The sequence below is a fragment of the Cryptomeria japonica genome, chromosome 4 (genome assembly GCF_030272615.1).
Source record: "Cryptomeria japonica chromosome 4, Sugi_1.0, whole genome shotgun sequence".
Lineage (NCBI taxonomy): Eukaryota > Viridiplantae > Streptophyta > Pinopsida > Cupressales > Cupressaceae > Cryptomeria > Cryptomeria japonica.
The window spans coordinates 457,477,522-457,492,971 of record NC_081408.1 but is presented as its reverse complement, the minus strand read 5'-3'; the positions used below and the strand labels follow the sequence as shown (position 1 = coordinate 457,492,971).

At 37.1% G+C, this 15,450-nt stretch overlaps 1 pseudogene; it reads left to right on the top strand.

The window, feature by feature from the left end:
* Positions 1–881: 881 nt before the first annotated feature.
* Positions 882–15,450, top strand: part of LOC131875165 (uncharacterized) — a 93,750-nt pseudogene continuing 79,181 nt past the window's right edge.

The window sequence follows — 15,450 nt, the reverse complement described above, 5'->3', positions numbered from 1 at the left end:
ATGAACGGGATAATTTTTTTTTTTTTAAATCACAACTTAATAACATTAAATTTGCTAAAATGAAATGCACTAGCATGTTTGTCTTAACTATGTGTGAGTTAACTCTAACCACTAACTCAAGTAAGTGATAATAGTTTAAATCAAATGCAGAACATTAAAAGAATTATTTATTATCTCATTGATTTTAACCAATAAATTAATATAGCCAATTAATTGATGTAGATAAAATTAATCTCCAATAACTATTAATTGTCTTTAGGAACTAATTAAATTAGTCCTAGCACTTAGTTCATAATGTCTATATTTTATTTTAACAATAATGAAAATGTGTTTAAACTAAATCGACTAAAGGGTCAATTAAATTCATAATGAATTTTGTCCTATAAAGTTTAATCTCAATAAAATACTATGTTTAGGTAGACAAAGAAAAATGTTCCCTTTAGTCAAATAACTACCAACAGAATAAATTTCCTAAATGATTAACTCCAATATAATTTAAAATTTAAGACTTCATATTTAATTGTTTATTTAACATATATAAATTATGAATGTTAAATAAACCAATTAAATTAAAGTCAAATTTATACAACCATCAATTAAAACTATATATATATATATATATATATTAAACACCTATATGTTTATATGTGAGGTTAATCCCCTTTTTTTTTAAAACATACATTATTAATAAATACCCATTTAACCTAACTAAAATGTTATAAAAAAGATCCCCTCTCAAACTATATTTATCCTCCAAATATTATCTTGCCCTAACCCTATTTTCGGGTTAGGGCTTAACTATGATTTTATCCTTTTATTTTATTTTTTTTGAAGTGTGTGTGTGTGTGTGTGTGATTGTGCAGGTTCAAGAGGCGGCAGCCATGGCGGATACAGCGGAGGAATGGAGGAGCGGAGGCGGTTTAGAACGGCGTCAAGCGGGGGCCTTCCCAAGCGCCACTGTGTATCCCCAGAGTAGTGGTTGGGCACCACCCACTGTGGGAATATACAGTGGCGGCCGAGCCCTTCCACTACGGTTACCCGTAGTGGGAGGCCTCGACTTCAACTATGGTTTCCCACAGTGGTGGCCTCTGTGCTATCCATTGTGTGGAGCCACAGTGGCGGCCCGAGCCGTCGTCTGCCCACTGTGCTAACACACAGTGGGTTCGGCCCTTTTTTCCCCGAAACCCTAGGTTTAAAAACAATGCTTTCCTCTATTTTTTTTGTTTATTATTTTTTTTATATATAAAATATATATATATACATATATTTTAAATATAAATAAATAAATATATATATATATATTTATTTATTTATTTATATACATATATTTTGGATACTCATTAGATTTAGGGCTAAATTTTCTTTTAAGCAAATTTATATTATTTTTTTTTCTTTTCAAAAAAAACAAAGAACAGATTATTAATAATCCTCAGATTTAAATCAAGGTCTTTTTTTTTTTGAAACTTTTTAAATAGATTAATTAAAGTATTCTGATTTAAATCCATGTATATTTTTTTTTACATTAAATACCACAAAATAGAGATAGCCTATTTAACTGTAGATTTAATTTCTGCAATAAATAAATAACAGAGTTAAATAAATATGAACAACAACTATATAGAATGTTATTATTTAAATTAAATAGACCATTTAATTCTAGATTTTAATTTCTGCAAATAAGTAAACGATAGAATTAAATAAATCTAAACATCAACTTTATTTTTAGACTAGAAAGCATTGAAATAAAACTTAGAGATAGTCATATTAATATTTTTTATTTGTTTTCTGCGAATAAATTAAAGAGAAAAATGACAGAATATATTAACATATATTCAACAACTACATAAATCTAGATTTATTTTAATTAAACTTAGAGATATGCATAAAGAAATAAACTTGAACATTTCTTTTCAAAGTAACATGCATGCAATCATTAAAATTTCAAGAATATTTAAAATACATTATAGTCAACCTTACAAATGGATCTCGCATTTCTATTAAATGAGAACCTTAAAAATAATACATACATTTCCTTTCGAAAATAGATACAACAAAGTTTCCCTTTACATTGTTGCAACTTAAAAACATAAATATTCCATTCCCAAATTTTTTTCTGTAAACAAATAAGTCCAGCAACTTCTACTTGTCCTTTTCTTTTCTTTTAACATCCTGCAAATAAATCAAAATGCTTTGACCATGGAGTGCTCACCTCCCAGCCTAGGCTTACTAGCAGCCACCCCCGAGCTTGGAGAACCAAGCCCTAGATAGGTTACACACATGCAAACACAACAAGCAGGGGAAAACAATCACAACAACATATTCCCAACCAAGGCTACACTGCACCACAAAATGTGATGTCTATTCGAGGGTGGTAGTGGACCAAATACCCTAAGGAGACTGCAAGACTGGTAGAACACAAAGCCACCTCATGGCAACCAAAGATATATCATAAGTATAATAACCCCACATCCTTATGCCCCCCCAAGGCATTCATACCATATTTCCCTCCTTATGACCCCCAAATGTATAAACAGGCCATGCAACAAGGGTCACAAATATATCCCTTGAGATCACTCTCAGAATGAGAGCCTCTCACTCGAGGGTTGTCAAACTTCTACCACCCACAAGACCATCCTCTCTCCCAAGAGTAGGAGGCCTTGGTTACTCCCAAAGCACAAAAAAATGCATGTAAGAAGTACAATATAGAACACAAAATAATTTTCACAAGGGAAAAATACAAGAAACTAGCCTTTTCATACAAGCAAATCTTTTCAACATAATATGCAACATGAAAACAATACAAAGAGAAGTTAAACCAACCTTCAACTATCCAAAGGAATGCTAGATCTAGTTGAGGATGAGCAACCCAATTCCACAATTCCTTGCTTCTCTACCCTTAGCCAATTTGCTATTCCAAATCTATTCTTCTTTTCAAAATTGCCTTGTCTCCAAAAATGGAGAGTGGGTGATTGCCTGCAAAATCTCTCATTCTTGCCTAAGAAGACCTCAGTCAGAGTTCTCAAAGGTTTCTAAAATTGAAAAAGGAAAAAGTCAGGAAAGATCAAAAGGGATCTCTCATCAAAAATGAAAGTTAACTAACCTAGATGATAACTTCTAAATTCAATTTTCGCTCACCTTAGGAAACCCACTTTTTAGAGTGACTAAATAGCCACATGGGAGTTGTCACATGCCTAAAATTACTCCTAACCCTTAGGTATACCTTATGGGCTTTAGGAAACGCCTTTAAACTACCCCTAGGAGTCCATTTAACCCCTTTTAAACCCATCTAAAGTTAACTTTCGGGTCAAACCTAAGTTGACCACCCCAAAGATTCTCTACCCAAGGAAAATATAGAACCACATTAAATTATTTGAAAAAGCTATGGTTAAACAACTCCCTTCAAGAGACAAGTCAAAATTCAAGACATAAATTAACACATGTGTCAAGTAACACAATAAAATACATTACAAAATTACACATGGAAATTGTCTCTTGTTGGATTTAAATAAATCAATAATAAAATTTAACACACATGCATCATTCACTACTACAAATAAAATACGATACATACGGGGTGTTGTCTCTCCAAATAGACAACCCCTATCTTTACGAACGTACATAGGTCTAGGTTTGGTTCTCCATAATATTTCCATGATCACATGGATAATTTTCCTGGGCATCTCAATTACACATTAGTACTTCCAAATAACATGATATAACATTTAAACACATGAATAAGAATACATGTCAAACACTCTGCATACAATTGATATTAAACAAAAATCAATATGTCTTGTATCAAAATAAATCCACATAAGCAATTATCATAATCCTCATAATTTTGATCCATACATAAACATGCATCATATTTCTATCATCATAGTAAAGTCTTGCAATTCCAATAATGACATACATCATCACAAAGTAATCCTATTCTAGAATCATATAGAGTTCTATGTCTATAATGCATAGAAATGAAGCATCAATATATATCAATGTTATCCAAATCATGAAATCATATAAGTTCCAAATCCATAATGTATAAAAATAAAGCAACCATAATAGTCTCAACATGAAAAATACTTAAATGCTAGGATGAGTCAGGGTAGGGCCTCACACCCTCCCCCTCTAGGCATGAACTTCCTCCTAGAGTTCATCAAAAAGATGAGGGTACTGTGATCTCATACGTGTTGCGTCTTCCCATGAAACCATAACCTCATTATAGCAATCCCACTAGACCCTAACCTGGTCCAGCTCTCGACCTTGAAGGGCCAGCGTCCAGCATGCCAAAATACGAATGGGCTCCAAAGCTAGCCGCCCATCCGACTCCACCTGCAAGGTATCCCATTCTAAAATATGAGACTCATCATAGATATACTTCCTCACATGAAACACATCGTGGATGCGTGATAGGCTAGGTGGCAATGCTAAATGATAGGCAACTAGTCCTATCCTCTCAAGGATCTCAAATGGTCCTACAAAGTGAGGTGCGAACTTAGAACCCTTTCCATAATGGATTGGACTCTTATGTGGTCACACTCTCAAAAAGACTCTGTCTCCAACCAAGTAGCTACGATCTATCCTCTTCACATCTGCATACTTCTTCTGTCTATCTTGTGCCTTTCTAAGATGCTGCCTAATCAAATCCACCTGTTGTTCCATATCACAAACTATCTCAGGACCAATAGCAACTCTGTCCTCTATGCGGTCCCAACTCAACGGTGTCCTACAAGGCCTTTCGTATAATGCCTGATAGGGTGGCATCCCCAAAGAAGTGTGATGCCCATTTTTATAGGCAAACTCCACTAAGGGAAGGTACTCTTCCCATCTGGTCTGATGATCCATGACGTACATGCGAAGCATATCCTCTAACACCTGGTTAACCCTCTCTTTCTGACCATCCATTTCCGGATGATAGGTTGTACTGAAGTTGAGCTTAGTGCCCATAGCTGCCTGTAATGCCTTCCAAAAGGAAGAAGTGAAGAGGGAATCCCTATTAGAAATAATCTTGCATGGAACGCCATGAAGTCTGACAATGTCTCACAAGAACACTTGTGCTACTGCTGGTGCTGTGAAGGTAGTCTGAACTAGTGAAAAGTGGGCCACTTTGGTCAACTTGTCAACTATCACCAAGATGGCATCATGGCGACGAGATGACATAGGAAGACCAATGATGAAATCCATGGATATAGTATCCCACTTCCACTCTGGTATAGCGTGAGACTGGAGCAGCCCACCTAGATGGTGGTGCTCCACCTTGACTCTCTGACACTCGAGGCATTGGGCTACTAACTCAGCAATGAGCTGCCACATTCCTGGCAAATGATATAACTATCTCAAGTTAGCATGCATCTTCTTAACTCTAGGATGTGCTATATAAGGAGCTCTATGAGCCTCCATGACAATGAACTCTTGCAAACCCCCGGAAGAAGGTACATAGATGTGCCCTCTATGGCGTAATAGTCCATCGGACTCCAAGGAATAATCCACATATTTTCCTTCTAGATTTTCCTGAGATCGTATCACCTGACAAACCTCTAAATACCATCCATCCTCTAGCAACTACTGCAATATCCGATCTCTCAAATCTATGCCCATAGATATGGTGTATACCTCATGACACCTCCTACTCAAAGCATCTGCAACTATGTTTTCTTTCCCTTTGATGTAGTGAACGTCAAAATCATACTCGCACAAGAACTCCATCCATCTCCTCTGACGTGCATTAAGGTTCGACTGAGTGAATATGTACTGAAGACTCTGATGGTCTGAATGAAGCTCAAAATGATGACCCAAAAGGAAGTGCCTCCACCTCAAAAGTGCATGCACTACTACTGTAAGCTCAAGGTCATGAGTAGGGTAGTTAAGCTCATGAGTTTTAAGTTTTCTAGACTCAAAAGCTATAGCCCTACCATCCTACATAAGGACCGCTCCTAAACCCTCTAGGGAAGCATCTGTGCAAACCATGAAGTCAGCTGAGGGATCTGGTACTACAAGGATAGGTGCACTAGTAAGTGCCTTCTTGAGTTCCTAAAAGGCCCTCTCGCACTTCTTTGTCCACTCAAATTTCTTCCCTTTACGTTGAAGAGAAGTAATGGGATGTGCGACTCTAAAGAATCCCTCAACAAAGCATCGGTAATAACCTGCTAAGCCCATGAAGCTCCTGACCTCTGTCACACTGGTTGGCACTGGCCAATCCATAATAGCTCTGATCTTTGATCGGTCTACTAAGATCCCATCACCGAAAATAATGTGCCCAAGGTACTTGACCTCAGAACAAAAGAAAGCACACTTCGACAAACTTCCATACAACTGATTGTCCCTCAAACACTGCAAAACCTGTCTCAGGTGCTCCTCATGCTCCTCCTCATTCTGAGAATATATCAATATGTCATCGAGGAACACAATCACAAAACAGTCAAGTAATGTGTGGAATACCCCATTCATGAGGCTCATGAAAATAGCTGGAGCATTTGTAAGACCAAATGGAACCATGGTGAACTCATAGTGGCCATATCTAGTGCGAAATGTGGTCTTGTGGATATCAATTTCCACTATCCTCAACTGATGGTATCCTGACTTCAGATCAATTTTGGAAAATACTTTGGCACCTTGAAGTTGGTCGAATAAATCATCGATCCTAGGCAAGGGATATCAGTTCTTGATGGTTACTTTGTTCAACTGACGATAATCCATGCATAATCGAAGAGATCTATCCTTCTTCTTCATGAAGATGACTGGTGCACCCCACGGGGATATGCTAGGATGTATGTGACCATTCTCTAGGAGTTCCTCAAGCTGCATCTTGAGCTCATCAAGCTCATTTATGGTCATCCTATAAGGTGCTCTTGAAACAGGCTTAGCTCCTAGTACAAGGTCTATATGAAAGTCAATCTCTCTATGAGGTGGCATTCCAGGTAGCTCTGAGGGAAACACGTCTGAGTATCCCTTAAGGATATGATGGTCATTAATTGATGTTTCCTTTTCATCCTCTTCCACTCTATCATTGATGGTGATGGCAAATAACTAACATCCCTTTCACATGCTCTGCTTAAGCTGCATTGTGGAAATCATACGAAGAGACATGAGTCTCTGAATCCCTATGATTACTATGGGTGAACCTTGATCATCCTCACACTCCATTTCTTTCCGACGGAAATCCATCTTGGCTCTATGGGCATAAAGCCAATCCATGCCAAGTATGATGCCATATAATCCAAGTGGTGTAACTCTAAGGTCTACTAAGGTGGTGGTATTGCCAATCTGAAGCTCACATGCCCTAACCTCTGATTCCATTGACACTCTAGCCCCTAAAGCTAACTCCACTTCCCAACTGACACCTTGTCTAGTTGCCACTAGCCCGCAATGCTTCACAACCAATAAAGATATAAAGGAGTCAGTAGCTCCTAAATCAAATAATATAGATATTGTTAGGTCCCAGAGACAACTGAGAGGGGGGGGGGTGAATCAGTTGTCAACTAAATTCAAACCAAAAACAACTTAACCAACTTAATTCTTAATACCGATAAACTAGTTAAGTATGTTGTTAGACAGTTTTCACAGTTAATTGCTATACCAATAAAGATTAGTGCATGAAACATAAACACAAAGTCATCCACAACACATAACACCAATATTTGTACGTGGAAACCCTGTAAGGGGAAAAACCATCATGGAAAACCTTACCCACAATCAGATGATACTACTGCAGATAGTAAGTGTACATAAATGGGGTCTGCACATGCAGAAAAGCCAAGTGCCTAAAGCTCACTGCTCAATCACAAAATGGGAGTCACACTAACTACAATTGGATGGTTAAATCCAATAAGAATGTACTGCTCAAAATAGCATCTTCATATGCTGGATTCAGTACCAGTGTAATGTTGATATGCTTCCACAAAAACCTAGCTTCACCTTCAAATGATGTCTGCATGTATTGCACTGCTTAATCTCACATATACCTTCACACAATTCTTTTTCGCATTCCACACTTGATCTTACAAATAAGATCTTACATTTATACCATAAACCTAAGACCAATTTTAGTAGGTCGGCTCTACAAGATATTACAATAAAAACATTTTATAAACAATATAATATCCGATGCAATAACCAATTGAACATGTCAGCTTAATGCATTTACAACAATAATTAATCATCTCCATAGCATGCCATGCTGATCTGGAAAAGATAAACCTGTCGGTGTAACCCTGGATAACTCTGGACCTATTTGCCGATAAAAGAAAATATGCAAATATGAATATACAAATGATTAATTCATTAAGATAAGATGTCCACTCGATGTCTTCGATATTACCAAGTGTCTTCCATATCATTCTAAGTGTTGGTGATCATTATATCCTACTGATGAACCATATACCAGTAACTGTGCAATAGTTACTTGCTTGCCGGTGAATGTTGTTTGGTATTGGTGGCAACACAAGATGGAAAAACCATCAAAGTTCCAAAACAGAAATGCCAAATACCAAAAACCAACAATCTCCAAAAAGATCATAACCAGAAATCAAAATACATACAAAGAGTATGAGTCTCTCCCAAACAACAATCTCTCCCCCTGGGAGCAACATGTGTTATCCAAAGTTTTTCAATACCAATCTCTCCTCAAAAGATAATGTGTTTTTCCATAGATATCTCTCCCCCTTTGAAATCAAATGCCAAAGTTACAACAAAACTAAGTTCATATACAAAATACCAATCAATTCAATATACCAACTACTCCCCCTGAGAAGTAGCTTCCTCATCAAGGACCAGAATAAAAGATTTGTTTGTTAATTCTGTCGGTTGATGACAATCATCAACTTCCTAGGTCTCTACTAGTGGTGGTAGGACTCCAAGCTGATCTTTGATATATTCAAAAGTCTCCTTGGGAAAAGGTTTTGTAAAGATATCTCCAAGTTGTTCCTTAGTATTCACATAAACTAGTTTTATCTCCTTTTCTTCAACTTTTTCCCTTAGAAAATTCAGTTTGATAGAAACATATTTTGTTTTAGAATGTAGTACTAGATTCTTAGATATATCAATTGTTGTAGTGTTATCACAATATATAGTAATAGGTTCCTTGCATTTTACCTTTATGTCTTTCAACATTTGCTTAAGCCATAGTCCCTGTGTACAGTTGGTTGCTGCTGCAACATAATCTGATTCTGTTGTTGATAAAGATGTACAACTTTGTTTCTTACTCAACCAAGAAACTAATCTGTTTCCAAGAAAGAATGCTCCGCTGGTGGTGCTTTTCCTATCATCCACATCTCCTGCCCAATTTGTATCTGTGTATGCACATAGATCAAAATTTTCATCTCTATGATAACATAATCCAAGATTTATAGTCCCTTGTAAGTACCAGAAAATCCTTTTTACTGCTGATTCATGATTTTCTCTAGGATTACTTTGAAATCTTGAAACAATACAGACTACATTCATAATATCAGGTCTGGTTTGTGTCAAGTACAATAAACCTCCTATCATAGATTTGTATCTAGTTGGATTAACAGGTATAGATTCATCCCTTTGAGATAATTTGTCATTTGTAGTCATAGGTGTGCTTACCCATTTAGAGTTCTCCATCCCAAATTTCTTTAGTAACTCTTTTAGTAATATGGTTGCCCCCTACTATTTTGAGGGATTAGTGCCCCCTACTATTCTATGTATGGGCGATTGTTTCCCACCCTACATCCCGGCCGGGTGGGGGGGGAACTATCACCCTGTAGGGTGGGGGGTATAGGGTCCAGATATCATTCCATTGCTTGCTACCCATGCCCATACCATAGCCCCTCCTCTACTCCCCATGATGGTGGTGAGGATCAAGAATATACCTTTGTCAGTCTGTGAAATCTACAATCCTAAAAAGAATTTTATTTCTCCAATCATAGACATTTCAAATTCTTGTTGCATTTTAATAGAAAATTCCTTACATAATCCATCTTCTCCTCCAAAGATTATATCATCAACAAATACTTCTATAATCAAGATGTCATCATTAGTTATTTTGTAATATAAATTGTTGTCTGCATTTCCTTTAGTAAAAACAATCTTTAAAAGATACTTATCCAATCTTGCATACCAAGCTCTTGGAGCTTGTTTTAATCCATATAGAGCTTTTCTTAACCTACATACCATATCATTGTCATCTGTCAAAGAAAATCCATCAGGTTGTTCAATATAGACTTCCTCTTCAAGATCTCCATTCAAAAATGCACATTTAATATCCATTTGATAAACTTTGTAGTTCTTGTGTGTTGCAAAAACCAAAAATAATTTGACTACCTCAATTCTAGCTACCTGTGCAAAAGTTTCATTGTAATCAACTCCTTCTTTCTGAGAATATCCCTTACACACTAGTTTTGCTTTATTTCTGACAACCCTACCATCTTCATTAAGTTTGTTTCTGAATACTCATTTGGTTCCAATTACATTTTTATCTTTAGGCCGGGGAACTAATGTCCAAGTGTTATTTTTCTCAATTTGTTCTAATTCTTCTTCCATAGCTTTAATCCAAAATTTGTCTTCACATGCCTCATTAACACATGATGGTTCAATTTGAGAAATAAGACATACCTCTTCATTTTCCAATCTTCCTCTTGTCATAACTCCTTTAAATTTGTTTCCAATTATCTGATCTTCTGAATGATTCAGTCTTACATATTGGGGTGTCTTTGTTTGTTGTTATTCTTCAATTACTGTGGAATCCTCAAATGGTACTGGGGTAGCTGGATCTTCATTTTGTACCGGTGGATTCAGTGTAGGTTCATTTCTCAAAATTTATGTTGCCAGTTCAGAGTCTATATACCTTGAAGTTCCTCTGAATTGTTCATCAATCTTTACATTTGTACTCTCAACAATTTTCTGCAATCTTTTGTTAAAACATCTATATGCCTTTCTCTTAGATGAATAACCAAGAAATATTCCTTCATCACTTCTAGGATCAAATTTTCCAATATACTCATCTCTTTTGATATAACATTTGCTTCCAAAGATTCTGAAATACTTAAGAGTAGGAGTATTACCAAACCATAGTTCATGAGGGGTCTTACCGGTTTCACCTTTGATGTGAACTTTGTTGAATGTATAGACCGTTGTACTAACTGCTTCTCTCCAATATACATGTGGTAAATTTGCTTATGATAACATACGTCTTGCTGCATACAAGATAGTTTTATTTTTCCTTTCAACAACTCCATTCTATTGTGGTGTCCGAGGTACTGATAGTTGTCTTCTGATTCTATTCACTTCACAGAATGTATTAAATTCCTTAGATGTGAATTCTCCTCCTTGATCTGATCTTAAACATTTGATTTTCTTACCTGTTTCATTTACAACCATTGCTTTGAACAGTTTGAACTTTCCAAGTGCTTCTGATTTTTCTCTAAGAAAAGTAACCCAACACATTCTAGAATAGTCATCAATGATTAGCATAAAATATCTATCACCTTGTAAGCTTTTAGTTCTAGCTGGACCACATAAATCAGTGTGAATCAAATGAAGAGCATTATTGGATTTTTCTGGAATACTTTTGAAACTAGCTCTAACTTGTTTTCCAAATTGACATTCCTTACATATTGTATTTTGAGGTTTGACAATTTTAGGTAAATCTCTAACTGCCTTAGTAATGCTGATCTTTACCATGCAATCAAAGTTTACATGACAGAGTCTCTTATGCCATAACCAACTTTCATCTATATGTGCAATCAAGCATGTCTTTTCATTTTTATTCAAAAGAAAGATATTACCTCTAGTCTGATTACCGGTTGCAATTTTCAAACCAGTTCTATTCATGATTTTGCATTTTACATTCTTAAATTGTAACTGAAATCCTTTCTCAACTAATTTACAAACACTTAAAAGATTATGCTTTAATCCTTCAACATAGTAGACATTGTCAGTGTTATGCTTACCATCAAGAGATGTTGTACCCTTACCTTTGATTGAACAAGCTTTGTCATCTCCAAATCTCACTAAGCCTCTATTGTATTCTTGAAAGTTCAAGAATTTACCTTTGTCTCTTGTCATATGATGTGAGCATCCTAAGTCAATGATCCATTCATCCTTTACTTCAACTTTAGCTGCTAGGGCTTGTTCTACCGGTTGAGCAGTAGGTGTCGGTTGATCTTCTATTATAGAAACAAAAACCCATCCATTATCTATCAGATCCTCATCAAAATCATCAGTCACACTTTCATCAACAATGTAACAAGATTTGTCTTAATTCTTCTTAAATCTGTATCTCTGATATTCAAGGTTAGGCTCGTATGTTCTTCTATCTTCTTCTCTTAGTCTAGCATGTCTATTAGGGCATCTCAAAGCCATATGACCAATCTTATTGCAGTTAAAACATTTAAAGGGTGCTTTACCTTCATACTTACTTCCAACTAGACCTTTAGGCATTTTCCTTGCAAATAGTGCTTCAATTTTTTCAAGTTCTCTTGCATAAAAGGTTTTCCAAACAGATTTGTTAAATGATGGAGCAGATGATGTTGATGTTTTAAAGGCTAAATCTGTCTTAATAGTAGCAATAGGACCAAATTCCTCAATTTCAAAAGTTGAAAGTTTTCCAATCAGTGTATCCCTAGTTAATGATGTATTAGGCATTGTTCTCAACTCATTTATAGCAGTAACCTTCATTTTATATGCCGGTGGCAATCCTCTTAAAAATTTTGAAACAATTTCATCCTCACTTAAGGTTCCTCCAGAATATTTAATACCCAAAACAATTTCATTTACTCTTTCCATAAAAGATGAAATCCTTTCATCTTCTTCCATTTTCAAATGTTCATACCTGACCCGGAAGCTTTCAAGTTTTGCAATTTTGACTGTGGAATCTCCTTCATTCAGTGTTTCCAAATGATCCCAAATCGCTTTAGCAGTAGACCTATCTGATAGTCCCATGATTTGTTGATCTGATAATGCACTCAAAAGTGCTTCTCTTGCTTTGCAATCATTTTCTTCATCTTTAGTCAAGTTAGCTGGACTGCGCTGACCTGGTATAGTAGAAGTATAACCATTCTTTGTAACATCCCAGATGTCCTTTCCAATGCAATTTAGATGTGTCTCCATTCTGATCTTCCATATGCCATAGTTGGTTCCATCAAGTTTAGGACTGTCCTTCCTAAAATAGTTAGTAGACATTGGATCTCCTCAAGCTGTTAAACTTTTGCAAAAGAGGACTAAGCTCTGAAACCAATTGTTAGGTCCCAGAGACAACTGAGAGGTGGGGGGGGGGGGGTGAATCAGTTGTCAACTAAATTCAAACCAAAAATAACTTAACCAACTTAATGCTTAATATCAATAAACCAGTTAAGTATGTTGGTAGATAGTTTTAACAGTTAATTGTTATACCGGTAAAGATCAGTGCATGAAACATAAACACAAAGTCATCCACAACACATAACACCAATATTTGTATGTGGATACCCTGTAAGGGGAAAAACCACGGTGGGAAACCTTACCCACAATCAGATGATACTACTGCAGATAGTAAGTGTACATAAATGGGGTCTACACATGCAGAAAGGCCAAGCACCTAGAGCTCACTACTCAATCACAAAATGGGAGTCACACTGACTACAATTGGATGGTTAGATCCAATAAGAATGTACTACTCAAAATAGCATCTTCATATGCTAGATTCAGTACCAGTGTAATGCTGATATGCTTCCACAAAAACCTAGCTTCACCTTCAAATGATGTATGCATGTATTGCACTTCTTAATCTTGCATATACCTTCACACAATTCTTTTTCGCATTCCACACTTGATCTTACAAATAAGATCTTACATTTATACCATAACCTAAGACCAATTTTAGTAGGTCGACACTATAAGATATTACAATAAAAATATTTTACAAACAATATAATATCCGATGCAATAACCGATTGAACATGTCGACTTAATGCACTTACAACAATAATTAATCATGTCCATAGTGTGCCATGTTGATCTGGAAAAGATAAACCTACTAGTGTAACCCTTGATAACTCTAGACCTATTTGTCGGTAAAAGAAAATATGCAAATATGAATATACCAATGATTAATTCATTAAGGTAAGATGTCCACTCGATGTCTTCGATATTACCTAGTGTCCTCCATATCATTCCAAGTGTCGGTGATCATAATTTCATGCCAGTGAATCATATACCAGTAACTGTGCAATAGTTACTTGCTTGCCAGTGAATGCTACTAGTGTTGACATCAATGACAAAACCATACCAAAATACCAACAGATACATTGTTACCTCTGATCATACCTGCAGCCTCAATGACTGTGGCCTAGTGCTCTGCCTAGCGGTTGTCAACTGCTACAAAGACTCTATGGGACCTGCCCATATCTCCAACTGTAGGCTCTGATGCTGCCATCCTCTGATTCCCTGCCATCTGACCCTGAGGACACTCTCTCGCCATGTGCCCCATGGCTCCACATGTGAAACAAGCACCACGTGCCTGAAAATAGACGCCCTGAGGCCTAGAGAAAGATTGTCCCCTTTGTCCTGCTAGAACCACTCTACCCACCCCTGGAGGACTGTTGAGTCCTCACAGGAGGTGTGTAAGGAACCTGAGATCGCTGATCTCACCTCTGACCCTGAGACTGCCACTGCCTGGGCTTTGTGCCCTGCTAACTCTACGGAGGCCTTTGCCTCTGGTTCTGTTGTGACTGTTGTAGAGGAGGGGGTTTGGAGAACCCCTATGTGTTTCTGTTATTTCCCTTCTAATGGGGTTTCTGAAATCCATATGTCTCGGGTGTAGGGTTTCAATTTTGGAACCAATCCCTCGTATCCTATGGCCTAAACTGAATCTCCTCTGCTATCAAAGCCTTCTCCACAACAACCCGAAGGCTCTCTGGAGTGGACATCCTCACCGGTCCTACTATGCCAGCATTCAGCCCTTTGATAAAATGATTGACGAGAAGCTTCTCATCTTTTAGGTAGTCCACGTATGGCAAGAGCTCGAAGAACTTGCTCTTGTACTGGGTCATTAAGAGACCCTTCTGCTGGAGGTCAAGGAACTCATCTATCCTACACTGTCTGTAATGCTCTAACAAGTACCTCTCCTTGAACCTCTCTGTAAAAATCTCCCATGTGAGAGTATCAGCAACTAAACCACACTTGTATTCCTCCTGTCTCCACCATGTGGAGGTCATTGCTCTCAATAGGTAGACTGCTACATGTGCCTTTAGATTTCTCGCGTAAGAGCGCAATGCAAAGCACCTATCAAGGTTCAATAGCCAAGCCTCAACTTCTACCCCATCGGTAGATCCCCCAAAAGATGGTGGCTAGAGGCGCATAACCACTCTGATCAGATACCCTAGATCCCGACGTGATCTCTAATAATACACTGGCTCTACCACTAGAGGTTGTGTTGGTAGGTGAATAGACTCGGGCTCATGCCCAGCCTGACTCTCTATGGGATTAGGAGGTGGACTCCTACTCTATTCC